The sequence below is a fragment of the Stegodyphus dumicola genome, chromosome 4 (genome assembly GCF_044657685.1).
Source record: "Stegodyphus dumicola isolate Sdum_Otavi_A_Nest chromosome 4, ASM4465768v1".
NCBI classification, from domain to species: domain Eukaryota; kingdom Metazoa; phylum Arthropoda; class Arachnida; order Araneae; family Eresidae; genus Stegodyphus; species Stegodyphus dumicola.
Genome location: NC_140771.1, coordinates 22,515,938 through 22,533,968, shown reverse-complemented (window position 1 = coordinate 22,533,968; position 18,031 = coordinate 22,515,938).

Sequence of the window (18,031 nt, the reverse complement as noted above, 5' to 3'; positions counted from 1 at the left end):
TCAATTTTTACTATAAGTACGTATAGTTGGGTTCTTAGGTTAGCACATAGGTTGGCTTTACGCATTAATTATTATTTACAGTTTGCATAGTACATATTACACACATTGGTACATATTACACACATTAAATAGTGCATGCTAATTAATTAGAATGGTACATATTATACACATTAAATAGTACTGTGAATAATGACATGGTACATATTACACACAATTACTGAGACATGGGGTATATTTGCATGGTACATATTACACACATTTACAATTTACAGTTACATAAAAAAAAAAAAAAAAAAAAAAATACAATTGCTGAGAATATTAGCATGTTACATATTACAATAATATTAACATGGTACATGTTGCACACATTAAATAGTACAGATTACAATTACTGAGAAATTTAATAGTACTTAATTTCGTTATGTTCAGACTTGCAGAATTGCATTTACCTATTACCATATTCTGACTTGCTTGACTATTATATGTTCTATACCCTATTCAAACTTGCTTGATGCATATACATTCATATTGCATGGCACATATTCTCACACGTTACATATAATATATTGCATTTACTCAGAAATTGTTTTTACTTATGTTTAAGGTACGTTGCATCCGCAAGGAATTTGGCGAAAGAAATTAAATTATTCGCTAAAACCATGACTGGCTTAGCGATATCTTGCCAGTTTAGCGAGATAGCTATTAACTTCAATGCTAAATAGACTTAGCCCTATATTTTCACTTTTCCGGTAAAGCTTCGCTTCTTTAGATTTTAAGGTTACATTATGCAGAAAAAAAAATACTACAGTTTCACACATTATTTACATATGTGCAAAATTCGTAACATTATTCATTTTTTTTTCATTTAAAGCATTTTATGCGAACATTACTTATACATTATTGTTTAATAGAATTTGTGACCATGTAATTTATTTATCAGTGTTAATTTCGTTTATTATATCGCAGTCTACGATTTTTCGCCATTTTCAGAACGGCACAAAGTTTCTCGTAAACGTACTTTTTACATCTTAACAATGGGTTTCCTCGCTGTCTTTAAAAGTAATTGAGAGATTCTAAAAACATCGGCTATGTTGAAGCCGTGACGAAATTAGATCAGTTATTCAGATCTGTTGTCTTGTGACTTATCTCACTTGCCTGACAGTGACATAAGAACAAGCTCATAAAGTTCATCGTGACAAGTAGAGTAAGAATGAGCCTCTCGTTGGAAATTCCTTGAACACCTTTCGCTCCCAATTTTGAAAGGGAGCACGCCTGGGGAACGGGCCTTAGTGCCTTCTATGTCTCTTCCCTAGCAGCAACCTCTCGGGACGACTTTCGGCTCGTCGCATATTTAGAATGCCCCCATGCCTCACCGGGACAAACATCCAGCCTTCTCCTGGATACCAACTCGGCCCCTTGGGTATTGCAGTAGGCTCCGGTAATCACTGTACCTTCGGAGTAACGTTATTTTGTTCTAAATCATGCGACTATATTGAGGTCTTGCTTAGTGATTATAGCATTGGCCTTTGCAGTTTTCGCAATTTTGTTTGAATCGTAAATATCATAACTCAAATCTTAAAGCAGCTTAATTAAGCTTACTAAAATACATGATTTAGTTTAAAGCCACACAGCAAATATTTCGTTTAGCAAATGCAAGATTTAGTAAGCACCTGCTGCATAAGTATCAAACAAAAGCCTTAAAATAATCTAGGGCTTATTACGCGCTACGTACATGTTTAAAACACGAATGATTCTGCAGCTTATTTGTTAAATAGTCTTTATCTACGTAAAAAGCTATGATATTTAGAAAAGTGGATGAAAATTTTATTATTATGCATATATTCTATATTTTTTTTTATAAATCCAAAACAGAAAGTTTAACATTTTTCGATTTCAATACAGTACCAGGTGCAGTCCCGAATACAAGGCGGTACTTTTCCCTTAAAATCCACTTCTTAGATCTAGACATGCTTTGTCGCACAGATTAATATTACAAAGTATGCTAAATTTGTTTATCATTTATTCATTGAGTTTTAGGTTAACCGTATGCCGTATGTACACTGTTTAGCTCATTATATTTTTCTTTTACTTTTGGGGGGGGAGGGGGAGCATCTTCGTAATATTCAGCTCATTTATATGTAAGTCGATTTTATATTTAAGTCTGCTCTGTTCATTTAGTGGCCTTTCGATATATTTTACTATCCCATGAAACTGTTCAAATATGGTATTCCTTTTTGTACAACTGATTTGAATATAAACGTAACAAATATCTAGAAAAACTTGCGTATCAGAACAGCACAAAAGAAATGTTTTAAAATTTGGTGCGATTTCATATAAGATATGCATGATTTATAGTTGGGGTGTATATGTTTTAAAATTCGGATTAACTTTATACGAAATAAATGTTTTACGTTTCGAAACTTTTCTCTAAGCTCTGGTTTTTGAATTATAAATTGTTATAAATTTGCTCATGTAATACAAACATAGAAAGAAAGGCAAAGAAACAAGTGCTTAAAAACTTGCAGATACGAACTAATTTTAATTTTGCTATTTTTATAAAGTATCGAAATGAAAATTTTGTATCAAGATGCCAAAACTTACTTCATAAGATAAAGAGTTTAAAGAAGCATTATTTAAGCAAGAATACCAATGAAGCAAAATATGCTTAACGTGATAGACTATATAAACGTAAGCGGAAGGGAGGAATTTGGAACAAGGAATTTTTGAAAAATTAACCTTAATACTACGACGACTTATAAATTGCCAATCGGTGAAAACGACTTACAAATTGCCAATCGGTGAAAACGACTTACAAATTGCCAATCGGTGAAAACGACTTACAAATTGACAATCTGTGAAAACGACTTACAAATTGCCAATCGGTAAAATCGCTGAACACTGGTGGTACGACCTGGGTAGATTTCCATCGAACATTGAGTATTTTCGTGTTTTTTTCTCATGTATAGCGTAGATACGAGTCAGTGCTGTCTTAGATGGGGAAGAGAGCCCTAATGTACTTGGCCTTAATCAGATAAACCAAAAAATAGCAAACCTACGTGAAATCGAACGTGATGCTTTCAGCTTGCTGGATAGATGAGAATTTAATAACGCATGAGATTAATACCTAGATTCCCTATAGCTCCATCCTGCCTGAAGTGTCTGAGTTAGTCAGAACAACGTCTAACTTATCATTATAAGTCTCGCAAGAATTTGCCCTCCATCATTTAAGTTAAAATGCTAGTCGTGTATAAGCGGTAGTTTAATTCTTTACAAACCATCTGTATAAATATTATAGAGAGAGCAAGTTCCCTTTTATTAAACAAAGTGAAGCATTTGTAAATGAAAATCTCGAAAAACTTTTATTTAACAAATGTTAGGAAGGATTCGTTGTGAGAAATCTAGGAAAAGTAATTTTTAATGTGAATTAACCATGATTAATCTCAAACAATCATAAACGCCATAATTTTAGTTATCAGTAAAATCTTAGGGAGAGAACTAGTCGTGTATTACGTAAACAAAGCGTCTTTTCTAGAAGAGGATATTTTCTACACACGTGAGGTGGATGATTTTTAACACGTATTTTATCACTTATTCGGGATAAACTTTTAAATAGGAATGTTTTTTAGACTAACATTTTTTCGAAATCCGTAATCAGAATACCGTATAGTTTATATTAACAATAAAATTACAACACTCTTAAAATTAATTTTGTGTTTTTTCGAAATCCGTAATCAGAATACCGTATAGTTTATATTAACAATAAAATTACAACACTCTTAAAATTAATTTTGTGTTTTACCAGAAACAGTTATCACATGTTATCAAAATAAGATATAGTTATGTGCCATTTTAATACGATTTCTTTTGAAATGTGGAACACTCCTATTGGTAGACTTTCTTTTTACTTCCTTGTACGAAGTAAAAGGAAGTATTGTAATCGCGAAAAATATCGGGTATCATATTTCAAAGAAAATATTCATTTTGACTATTATCGAATACAATTTAACGATTTTTTTGGGTAACATCTGTACGTATGGACATAATAAAGGACTCTTTCCCCCCCAAAAAAAAATTCTAAAACTGATTTGAAATGAATTCTGAAGAGATTTTTTCGTGGCGTCTGTACGTACGCGCGTATGTATGTATATATCTCGCATTACTCAAAAACGAATACATCAAACCGTTAAAATTTGTATAGACGATAAAATTTTGTATAGACTGCTATATAACACGTAGTTGTGCACCTCCTATTTTAGTTGCAATCGGCCGCAACAAACGTATATAAATATATGGATATATATATCCATTCTGTTACTCCGCTCAGCGATCTCCGTTTCTTTATTCTTATATGTTTGTAAATTGTGCATTTTTTGCTTTAAAAATGATTGAATTATGTTGTTCTTATGTTCCGGTTAAGGTTTTTTTATGCCATTACTAAATCTGCATGCCATATTTGTAGAATTAGCAACAATTTAAAAGTTGTTTAAGTGCGGCTAAGCGTAATTATTTTTTTTTCTCATGACAGCCATGTTTGTGTACATTTGAAACTTAGCAGAATAGTGGATTTGTTGCCGATCCCGAGAAACTAAGCTTCGCAACAACAAAGAAAACGCCTTCTTTTATTATTGTGAATTAAATTATGCTTAATCCAGTCTTGAATTTATTCCTGAAGTGTTTAAGATTTTCTTCGTAATTTTTAGTATAGATATTTTGAGTTTTTATGTATTTTTGCCTTGTCGCGAAAGGAGAACTGAATTAATTGAATGGGAAATGCTGAATCGTCTGTGGAAAACCTTTTTGTTTTTGTTTTTTGTTTTTGTTGTAGTTGTTTGCTTAATTTCTTTTATACATTATTTTAGATGTATTAGAGTATTTGAAAAGAACATGTGGCAACGATTACATAGTTCTTCAAATGATATTTTTGAATTCTGAGTTATGAAAGGAATGAAATGTATCGCTGTTAAGTGAACCTAGCGCAAGAGTGTCGCTATGGTAAACAAATATAAGGAATTTTAGTGGTTCATTTATTTTATTGTGATTTCTGCGCTATCGACGAAGTAGATTAAATTCAATCCAAAAATTTTTAATGAAAGGCAAAAAAAAAAAAAAAAAAAAAAAAAAAAAAAATGTGTATAATTTAACATTCCGTACAAGGAAATCATGTGGCTTACACATCAGAACTTTTTTGGTAAACTCTAATTTTAATTCCTCCTCTTTTACAAAGTATACCACAAGGCTTACATAAGTAAGACATACCCCGAACAAATAAATAAATGGTAGAATATTAAGGGCAGAGAAATGAAAGTTTGTTGAGTTTCATAAGTAGGAAATATGCAACGATTTCTATAATGTACAAAATTTTGAATAATAAGCATGTTTAATTTAATATAAAATACAGCTTCATCATTTTATGATTTCATAAAGGTTTGAAATTTTGTAAGATGAGATTTTTAAATGAAATGGAAGAAAGAATTCTTCTGAAGCAAATTATTTCGTTTCCAAAATAGATGTTCGCGAGGGTTTAGAGAGTGTTTGCGTGGAAATATAAACATCTGATTGAAGGTTTGCAACGTATGGAATCTTTTTATGTTGAAAATTGATTTTACATTTCTAAAGGGATTGAAAATGAATTCCTATAAAGAAGCCTATACGCTTTCTAATACTTATTCTTAATAACATTCTCCAAATCTAATAATAAAAAAAAGGAAATGCAGCTATAATTATTATTTTTATCGTTACTGAAAGTACTGAAAAATGAACACAATGATCAGATGATTATAGCATGTTAGAGGGAAAGCTCGGGATAACAGGAAAGGGAATTACATATACATTTGATAAAAGGCTCAGGCTGCATCAATTAAATGTAACCTGTTTCATGTATTATCGTTAAGTCTTATGAATCTTTGAATAATTCAACTTAAACAACAAAGTATGTTTCGTTCGCATTCGTTAATAAAGTTTCACAACATTTCCTGAATTGATCTTCTCTTCAATGTTTAAACGCTCACGCCATGTTTTACACAATGCCTACAAATCACATTTAAGAAATATTATTTTTTAACTTTTGTGTGCTAATCAAAACTGAGTTTACGCAACCAATTTTTATTTAGTAATAATTGCTTACACGAAATCAATACGATAGTGACACCTAAGCATAAAACCCAGTCTCCACAACACTTGATCTATTAAAAAGATATTTTGCAAAATTATTACTGGGTAATCCTGCACGAGATAAATTATCATTTAGCCTTTCTGCTCTGCATGCCAGGAAACTGAAAAAGAGTACAGGTATCAATCCCATCGTCAAAAAGCTTTGCTGAACGCATTTGATAAATCAAGGCGAAAATAAGTGAAGTTCAAAGAACTTTTCGTGTGTAGCAAGGTAGTTCAAGAAGCTTTTGTTATGTAGCAACCTGACGTCAGTGAAAGTTGAAGATAATTAATGTTTTGTTTTCAGCTCCTTGAAAGGAAGGATGAGTGTTTGTTCTCTCTGACAATGGATAGGTTTTTAGGCGCCGATGAAGAAGTAAACAAATAAAATATTGGAAACCAAGCATTCTTTTATTTTTTTCTTGTTGTTCTAAAGAGATAAATAGTTACAGACCCGATGGGGGCTCGGCGAAAAAAAAAATGTGATGTCAATTTAAAAGTAAATTTTTCCTTGACGTTATTACTGAATAGCTAGAGAGTCCAAAATTAAGAGATCGCCTGATTTCAGAAAAGAAATCGTTGCAGGTTGCAGAGAATAAGCGGTATCTTTGAAAAAAGAAAATTTTCCATTATGTAGATCGACATCATTGATTGTTAGGATTGCCTAACAATCAGTGACGTCGATCTATAGAAAAAGAAATAAAATGCAGACAAATTGCTCGAGAGGTATACTATTTCCTAACGGTCGTTTTTTTTAATGCCCAAGGTCTCCTGTCCTGAGCAGGGAGAATAAAAATTAGCTACACCCTCTATAGAGGCGAAGAAGAAGAAACGTGTTGCTTAATTTTATTTTCCATTTGTGCTTCTAACTGGTTTTCGAGAAACTGGAGTGACAAGATGATATGAGACATTAACAGTCGGTTTAATTATTAATTAGTTAAAAGAATCCATAGTAAAAATATACCAAGAAAGGGAAGGAAAACAGCAAAAGGAAAATGTTGAAGAGGACGGATGTTCTAAGGAGTTTTGAAGAGGAAGGAAACAAACGACAGAAAAAAACGTACGAATTGTTGAGATATGCTAAGTTCAGGAAAACGTGATGTAATCACAAATAATAGTATAGAAGAAGTATATGAAATGACACCACACAAGAAAGTATAGTTCACCTTGTAGGTTCAAAAGTATATATATGTTACCGTGAAAGACCGAAATTGGAGAATGTCGACTTTCACCGGAGAATATCAACATTCACCAAATACGTCGGTGAAAGATGGAATATTGTACTACATTCTTGTATATTCGGACCCTCACCGGTGTATGTCGACAATCACAGATATGCTCTGGTGAAAGTCGAAAAGAGAGGTCATAAAGTGACATAATAGTTTAAGTTGTTGCAATAAATAAGAATTGAATCACATAATTTAGTAAGTTTTTTATGACTGTTATTTTATTTTCTCATTTAGAACGTACTGTATAATTAAGTAAGTTTTTAACTTCTATTATTTTTCTTTCTCATTTTGAATGTATTGTGTGTTTTAGGTTCTCATGTTCTTAAGTTCTTATTTGAAGTTTCAAGTACGTTTATTTGCGACTGAATTACGGAGAAGAAAATATAATATTGTTATATGTTCAACATTCACCATTAGTACATGGTGAATGTCGACATTGCCCGGTATAAATCAGAAATAAGAGTATTTGGAAAATATTTCGGACATACACCAAAAGACTATGTGAATGTTGACATTCACCGGTGAAAGTCGACATTTTCCAGATTTCGGTGTTTCACCGTAACACATATATATACAGTAAACTCTCGCTACAACGATACCCGATACAACAATAACTCCCTCTACTACAATAATGTTTTGTGGTCCCGGTGATTTTGCATATAAACTAATGTTAATCTCCCCTCAATATTGCTATATTCTCTAGAACAATAAACCTCTGTAAAACGATTTTTTCAATCTAAATTTCAATATTATTTTCTCCCTTTATAATAATATTTTGATTTTCAAATGCTTTTTTTTTTTTTTCGTTTTCTTTTGTTATTTTTTCCGTCTATTAAGACTCATTGTGGATATTCAACTTATCTCTGAATAAATAGCTATTGTTCAGATTTCAAAACAGATGAAGACCACCCTTTTGGGAATTGGAGTGGGTGAGGGGGGGTGATCCCAGTAAGATTTGGAATTCTGATAAGGTTTAAGGACATCTAGACCTGTCTGGTCACCTTGTCACAGAACAAGTGCCCTTTGTTAGAGGAACAGGGGGAGATGGAGGCGGGGTGTTGTTAAGTGACGTACTGAAAAGTGAGTTCAAAGGTTGTTTTATAGTCTTTAACAATTTTGAGTTCTACGCGAAACATTTGGTTTAAACTTTTCTTTCTTTCACGCGATATTGTTCCCTAAGATGGCAGGGCGAAAGCAACTATCTTTTCGAGATAAACTGAACGTTATCAATGATACTGATGAGGGAATGAAGCAGATTGATGCGGCTAGGAAACATGGATTATCGCAATCTACAGTTGCAACGTTCCTAAAGAAGAGAAAGCAAATCGAAGATGCTGTAACTTCAAATGAAATTAACCCAGAGCGAAAACGACTGAAAGTTGCGACAAATGAAAACATTGATGCTGCTGTTTTAAAATGGTTTCAAGAGATGAGAGCAACAAGTGTCCCAATAAATGGACCTTTATTATGTGCAAAAGCACGGAAATTTGCAGCAATGCTAGGGAACGAAACTTTCAAAGCTAGCAATGGTTGGTTAATGCGTTTTCGAGATCGTCATGGAATAACTTTCCAAGAAGTTCACGGAGAGAAAAAGTCAGCCCCGATAAACGACGCAAATGAATGGCGGCAAAACAAGATGAAAGAAATCTTAGAAAAGTATGCTCCAGAAGACATTTATAATGCAGATGAAGCTGGGCTGTTTTTCCAACTCCTACCCGATCGAACATTGGCATTCAAGGGTGAAAAGTGTTATGGAGGGAAGAAATTAAAGCAGAGACTGACTGTTCTTCTGTGTACAAATAGCACAGGAACGCATAGAATACAACCTCTCGTCATTGGTAAATCATTGAAGCCAAGGTGCTTTAAGAACGTGAAAAGTCTTCCCGTGAAGTATAAAGCAAATAAGAAGGCTTGGATTACGTCTTAATTTTTTTCCGAATGGTTACAGAAGTTAGACAATGAAATGAAGAAGAGAAAGAAAAAAATCGTTTTGTTGATAGATAACTGCGGTGCTCACACGTCATTTCCAAAGCTAAAAAATATCGAAATCGCTTTTTTCCCTGCCAATTGCACTTCAATTTTACAGCCTCTTGATATGGGCATAATTAAGTGCTTCAAAGGATATTACAGAAAACGGTTGGTGGACTCCATACTTGTAAAGCTTGAAAATAAAGTAGAAGACCTTTTCAAAGCTGTAAATATCAAGGAAGCGTGTGACAATATTGCTGGAAGTTGGTGGGAAGTAACAGAAAAAACCATTCGGAATTGCTGGTAAAAGGCCGGTCTTTGTGTTATGGAAGATAAGAAATCTGATAATGATGAAAATTCCATAGACAATGATCTCTCAGATGATAAAGAATGTGTTTTGCACATCAAAAAATCCGTATCCCAACTTGAGGAAACAAGCGGTAAAAAGTTTGGAATTAGTATAGAAGACTATTTAACAGCAGATGAGGATCTTATCGTTTTCGCAGGAGTTACTGATGAAGATATTCTCACTGAAATTACTGATGAGATAGGAAACAATGATGAAGATGATGATGATAGTGATGATGATGATAATACAGGTCCATCGCAGTCCTTATTGTCATCTCAGGAAGCTCTTCAATCTGTAAATTCTGTACGGACATTTTTTTCAAGCCTTCCGTAGACAAATGAAGAACATTTTCGTGCACTAGACTCAATGCATACAGTATTGGTGAACTTAACAGTTAAAAAAATCAATAAACAAACAAAAATATTGGATTATTTTCAATAAAAAGTGTTTTCAGTTATGTGAATATTTCTGTGCTTATTTTCTTAATTTATCTTATTTATTAATTTTTTTAGTATTTAAACCACTATTATTAGTATTTTACAAATTAATTTCTTCTAAATATAGACTTAAAAGTAGTATGTTATGCACCTTAAACTAATAATAATAATAAAAACTCTTATTAAATGCTCAAAATATGTGGGCCCTCAATATAACAATATGCCTCTCTACAACAATACATTTATTTGGTCCCTAAAATATTGTTGTAACGAGGTTTCACTGTATATATATTACCTTTTGACAATTTGACGCGTTTTTAACAAATAGCCTTAAGCGAAATGCCTTAAGCATTTTTAATCGGAAACAAAACTGCCTGTGAGAAATTCACTTCATTTACCTGATTTCACCCCCCCATTCTTGCTTGATACCAAGATGGGCTAAATTCTTAACGCAATTCCAGTTACACAAAGGGCTAATAATTTTATGCTAAATCAATGTAAAAATTCTTGATAATTTTAATTAGCTGTATCATGAATTAAGAATCAGAAACAGAAATGAATCAGATTCAAAAATAAATATATATACACTGACTACCAATAAGTATTTGGACACCTATGCAAATGACGATATCTGCGGTCCTAATGTACGTCACGGACTCCGCCGGTATATATCGTGTAGGAAACATCATCGGCTTTAGTCGCATGCAAGATGCATCGCAGTTCAGAGCTCTCTGATTTCGAGAAAAGTATAACTATCGGCTCTCACAAATGTGGCCGATCCTTAAGGAACATATCTAGCGATCTGAAGTACCCAAAATCGACAGTGGCCTATGTGATTACGAAATGGAAGGTGAGCGGTGATTGTCGGAATGTGCCCCGAGTCGGCAGACCAACGAAACTGGGGTATAGAGACCGATGAGTGCTGTCCAGAGAAATTCGGCGGACGAGTTGCATCGCCGAATTCCGGGGTGCACTACCCGTGCAAAATCGGAGAAGGAACTTCTATGTCTTCTTCAAGCCGAGTGGAAGAAAATACTACTAGCTGTCATACAAAGACTTGTGGAAAGTATGCCCCGGAGGGTACACTCTGTAATTACCTGTAGTGGAGGCTCTACCAACTATTGATTTTGAATAAAGTTAGTTTTTCTTTTCTATCACAGGTGGCCAAATACTTATTGGTAGTCAGTGTATATATGTATATATATATATAATATATATATATATATTTTACAAACTGCACCTTCAGGGCCCACCAGCGGTCGAGCGGTAAAGTCGTTGAACACTGATACTTCGGTCCGAGGTTCGAATCCCGCGAACTGGCTGGCTGCATGGGCGTTTTCGTGGTTTTCCCCATGTGTAACATGTATACGAGGCAGTTTCCCTTAGAAATTCTCCACGAAGGCATCCTTCCCTTAGGCAGATAGCCCTCGTGTGCTTTGCCATAACTCAGCACAACAACAACAAACTGCACCTTTTAAGTATTGCTTATTCTTCAGTAAGAGACATATAAAATCTAAAATATAAAATACCTTATATTTTACCGAGTGGCAACTGACTCGAATTAAAAATTCATACATGCTAAATCGCGAATCGAGACAAGAATTTTTTTCTTTTTTGAAAAAAATATTAATCTCGATCGCAAACTCCCACTGCTTCTAGGCATACTTAAGTAAATGTACATATTCTGATCGATGATGCTTTGATTACGAAGGCATTTTTGACATTTCAAAAGATAGAAATTCTAGACAGAAATGTCTTAGAAATATTTTTCTTAAACTTAGAATTATACAATTTTATCATTATTAAGAGATGTTTCAAAAAAAGCATTTTTCAACACCTGAATCAAGTCATAAAACATATATGACACGATTACAAAAAACAATAAATGCATTTTTATATAGTTATTTAATTATATGCTTAATTTTTAAAGTTAATTTTTATTTCAAGCGTTACTTACAAAATGCTTAAGCGAATATTTCAGATTCAGAGACAAATCTTTATAGCTTAAATGTGTTTCTGCGTTATGTTGCTGTCAACTAACATAAATGTTTTGTCAGCCAAAACACACTTGGCAAATATTACGATGCTTATTTCCTAAATTAATGTGAACATTTTCGTGTTTTGATTTGTTAAGCCTCGTATATTTTAATCTTTAAATTCTGAAAATACTTTTAATTAAGCTGTTAAATATGAGTTATGTTAAAGCTTGAAGTTAAAACATGCATAAAAATATGTGTCATAGCAATTAATTAATGGAATGGCAACATGAATTTGATAAATAAATTAAATTGTATCAGCGTTGCTTGTCATTTCTATTTTGCATTGCGAGTTTTTATATTCTGAAAGAGCAATTTTAGTGTTTATCAAAATATTCATTTCGTCAAGATCGCTGAAATCTTTCAAGTGATTTTTTTGAATCAACCAGGAATTATTAATACATAAGGAACAATAATTTAATTATTAATCTACTAATAAGTACCCCTACATTTTTGGAGATGCTAAGTGACTAATTTTAAGAAAATTTGCGTTTTTAATGATTGAAAATGAACCAAAAAATTAGAAATGGATTAAGTATAGAATAAATATTTTTATATTTTAAATTCACGAAAATTAACATTTGTTCATAATTTTTAAATCTCTTTTTATTTGCACATCATTTGAGATTATTTGCGCACGAGTTTAGAAACGATTTGGTATTCAGTGGACATATAATGTCTCTGTAACAGTGGCGACTTTGATTTTATAATTTCATGAAAAACTGAGATGAAGTAAATACGATTTATGGAATCATTAATCATATTTATTTTTGCCGGTACCATGTTAGTATTTCATTATATTAGTGTCATTGATCAAGCCTAATATTTTAACTAACGCTCAAAAGAACCAATTTTCTATAGGTCCTCTAAATTTTCTATAATTCTTATCTAAATTACGATTTTCTATAATGTTTCATAACTATAATAAAGATGATCTTTCCTCAGAAACTTCAGATACTATGGAAATTCACATTGTCTGGAAGAATGTGGATCACAGCCCATTCAGTAATTTAAAGTGTGGCAAATAATGTTAATTTTTTCTGCACACCAAATATGAATTTACTACAGCATAAACGAGATGACAGTTAATTTCTATTTTACACAGGCTCTAAACATAAACCTTAGGTGTTTTTATCTTATTAAATTGAATAACATTAAACAAGGTACTATTTTGATAAGTGTTCGTACAAGGAAAGGTAGGCTTATATATACTAGACATTGCTGCATTTTATACTTATTAGCTACATATAAAATTTTTCTATTTAAGTTTATTACATCTATTTAAAATTTATTAAATATGTTTATACAATAGAATTACATCAATTTATATTATTTTTAAATCCACAAGAAAATTGGAAACATTTAAATAATTTTAACTATAAGATTAATTTTACTTGGGCTAGGAGAAAAAACTACCAATCTGGAAAATTATAGTTATACTGCACGTGAATGCTGTTCATGAGAGAAATTTCAAATCTATGATGACAAAATTTATTAAGCCATAGAATATGTATAATTATCCAAAACCTATGACATTTACAAGCTACGCATGTAAAACCACATATTAATTACATTACGTATAAACTCATATATGCTACCTCATTATCTCAATTATGCTTATTCTGTTAAGTATTCTATTGTTACGAATTTGGTATTTAAAAAGCTAATGTTAGTTCAATTATAAATTAAATGATTTTATTTCTCGCGCAGTGCAGCGCGTGACGAATATTAAAAGAAAGCTAAGCCGGAAAATTGAAAATACAAGAGCGCGTGAATTAAATAAATAAATATCACTTTTTGATTTCGAGAAAGTACTGGAAAATTCTAGCGCGTGATTTTAAAATCTTATAAAAGGAGGAAACATCTCAGTTTGTAGTAGTTGCTTAGTTTGTTGTTGTTTAGAAAACTGCTCTTGTTGATTGTAGCGAATTCGCGGATTAGCGTTCTTTAGCTGTTTTGAATTACGTTCTATTGTACATTTGAGTAGTTAAAAGATAACTACTGTGAGCTATTGTAATACTGCATGATAATTTGAGAAAATTTAAGCATTTTTGTTGTGATAATAATAAATTGTTGTTCATTTTTCATCGGACTTGTGCATTCATTTCATAACGAACCCGTACGCACGCAACAATTTTTGGTGTCAGAAGTGGGATTTGAATGCCAATAACAAGAGGGATGGAAGAACAATTGAGACAGCTCATTACTGCTTTTGCTGCGTTCCAATAAAAGATGGAAGCTGGCCAAACATCTTTTAAAGAAGAAATTAAAGAGAAAATGGATGCTGGTCAAAGGTCCGTTAAAGAAGAAATGAAATGGGCCAGGAATCCCTCAAGGAAGAAATGAAAACGGCACAGGAACAAATGAAATTGGGCCAAGAATCCGTTAAGGAAGAGATGAAGGCCATTCAAGCTGGTCAATTAAATTTTAAAGACGAAATAAAAGTTGTTAAGGAATCTGTTAAAGAAGAAATAAAAGCTGAACAAGTCAAGATTGAAGAAAGTCAATACGAAATGAAAAGAGAAATTGCCTGCATAATAGAAACCAAATTCGATGCTATGGAAGGCAGAATAGATGTGGTTGAGAATAAAGTGGGACAAATTGAAGAAAATGTTTCTTCCGTTAAAGAAGAAATAGAAGGAAGAGTATGTTCCGTTCAAAAACAAATCGTACAACAAATTGATGACCGTGTTTCTGCGGTTGCCAAAGAACTGGAAACTTTAAAGAAATTCGTAGCGACGGCTGGGAGCAAGAGTGATGATTTTAAATTCCTACCGATGTCTGCTCGTCCATCTCTGAAGCTATCCACATATGATGGGAAGACATCCTGGCAAGTGTATAAGACCCAGGTTTCTATCGTGGCGGATGCGAATGGATGGGATTCCCAAGCTTAAGGCCTGTCATCTCGCCGCTTCTCTGAGAGCAGACGCAGCGGATATCCTGCAGACGCTTCCCGAAAATCAAAGGCTAGATTTCGAAGCTCTATCCGGCGCTTTGGAGCTGCGCTTCGGCGAGAAATGTTTAAAAGACTACAGCAGGCTCCAATTAAAATCCCGTCAACAGAAGCTCACCGAAACACTTCAGGAGCTCGCCACGGATGTTGAAAGGCTGTCACATCACGCCTTTTCAGAGTGCCCGACAGAAACAAGGGAAATCCTGTCCCTGCAATATTTCGTCGATGGCATCCGGGACCCTGAAATACAGAAAGCACTGCGAATGGCGGATGTTAAAGACTTGAAAAGCGCTTTAGTGTACGCCATGAAATTCGAGGCAGCCCAGCAAGCCACTCGTCGAGACCGCCACCCAGTCAGAGCTGCTCAAGTCCAGGAGCCAGGGGATAAAGTCACCGCTCGTCTAGACGATTTAACTAGACAACTGAAAGCCTTGAGACGGAATATTGGTGAGAAGAAACCGACCGTTAAGTGCTGGAACTTCGGTGCTGAAGGACACATACGACGAAACTGCAGAATACCCCAGGGTACGGATGTTAAGACCGCTGCTAACAAACAGCAGGGAAACTAATTAGTGGCCATCTCGCGGGGCGGAGGTTGCCAGATAATGAAAAGCCCCAGTTTAAAGCGTTTCAGATTTCTGCAGTGACAGGCGGCAGTAATGGACTTTTTATAATAGGACATATTAATGGAGTTCCTTGCAATATGACGATAGATACAGGAACCAACGTTACCATCATCCGAAAAGATTTGGCTCAACAACTGGGAAAAAAACTTATCTGGACGCCGCCCTGCGTTACCCTCCAGACTGTGTCCGGTGAGAAGATCGGCATCGATGGAAAAATAAACGTTAACATCACGTTTGGAAGTGCCGCTTACCATCACACGGCATATGTAGCAGAGATCACAGATTCTTGCATACTCGGAGTGGACTTTCTAAGGAAATACAATTTTTCCTTGGACTTTAAAAATAACGAATTGCTTTCTACATCTGAGGACATAGCCCTTTTCGGAATTAATGATGGAGTAAAATCTATCCACAAAGCTATAGCTCAAGATGATATCACAATTCCCGCAAGAACCGAGTTTTTACTTCCTGGATCCATAGCCGAAAATAGAAATTTCCGCTACGGCATCATAGAATATCCCGATAGCTGTAATAGCCCAAAAGGAGTACTAGTAGCCACAACACTCGTCGACCTATCCAGAACGGTTATCCCGCTGAGAGTCGCCAATGTAACTGAGAAGGCGAGAATTATTAAGAAAGGTGAAGTGGTTGCAACATGTACTCCAGTAACCACCGTTGAAAGAAAGAGTAACATCTAAGAATCCGTGTCTTCAGAAAGCATTACATCAGAGTTACTTCAGAATGCGCAATTAAACGAAGAAGAGAAGAATGCTGCCGATCGCGTTATTAAAGATCTTCAAGTTGTTTTCACCCGCTCGTCTTCTGACGTGGGTCGAACTAGTTTGACACAACATAGAATAGATACCGGCGATCATCCCCCGATCAAGCAACATCCAAGGCGTCTACCGTTTGCTAAACAGGAAGAGGTGCGAACACTGTTAAAAGATATGGAAGAAGGAGATGTCATCAAGCCTTCAGCAAGTCCATGGGCATCTCCCATCGTTCTCGTCAGAAAGAAAGACGGCTCAACAAGATTTTGCGTTGACTATCGCCGGTTGAATGAGGTTACGAAGAAAGACAGTTACCCTCTTCCTAGAATTGACGACATTCTAGACACTCTTTCTGGAAGCAAGTGGTTCTCAACGCTTGATTTAAAGAGTGGGTATTGGCAGGTAGAAATACACCCTCATGACCGAGAAAAGACGGCATTTACTACGGGACAAGGGCTGTGGCAATTCAAGGTGATGCCGTTTGGACTGTGTAATGCGCCGGCAACATTCGAACGCCTCATGGAGACTGTTTTGAAAGGACTTTCCTATGAAGCCTGTCTGATATACCTGGACGATATCATCATCGTCGGAAAGAATTTTGAAGAGCATCTAGAAAATCTTAGAAAACTGAAAGAAGCCAATCTAAAGCTGAGTCCCGCTAAATGCAAATTGTTCCGAAAGGAAGTGACTTACCTGGGACATGTCATCTCTGCAGAAGGTGTGTGCACGGATCCTGAAAAGGTGTCAGCCGTTAAATCCTGGAAACGTCCCGAAAATGTCCATCAGCTGAGAAGCTTCCTAGGGCTTTGCACCTAGTATAGGAGATTCGTGAAAGACTTTTCTTCCATCGCAAGACCCCTTCACAAGCTGACAGAGAGTAAGCAAAAGTTCTTGTGGACAAAAGAATGCGAGGATGCATTTAACAACTTAAAGGATGCTTTAACATCTGCTCCAATCCTGACGTATCCTCAGCTCGACAGACCATTTATTCTCGACACGGATGCGAGCAATGAAAGCGTCGGTGCTGTTTTGTCCCAAGAAATAGACGGCCAAGAACGTGTAGTGGCGTACTGGAGCAAGTGCCTGTCTAAACCGGAGAGGAATTATTGTGTCACCAGGAAAGAGTTGCTTGCCATAGTCAAAGCTGTAGAACAGTTCCCTCACTATCTATACGGCAGAAAATTCCTGCTCCGCACCGTTCATGCATCATTGACCTGGCTTTTAAATTTCAAGAATCCTGAGGGTCAAATAGCCAGGTGGATACAGAGACTCCAAGAATATGACATCACTATCCGCCATCGTAATGTATCATCACACGGGAACGCCGACGCCCTGTCTAGACGACCTTGCCCAGAAAGCTGCCGATATTGTTCCAGGGTGGAAGCAAAATACGAGCTGCTGACTCCGGTCGTAAGACAAATTACAACATCAACATCGGCTGATCGATACCCGTGGAGTGATGATGAAGTCAAGAAAGACCAGCTGGGAGACCGAGACATTAAACCCATAATTG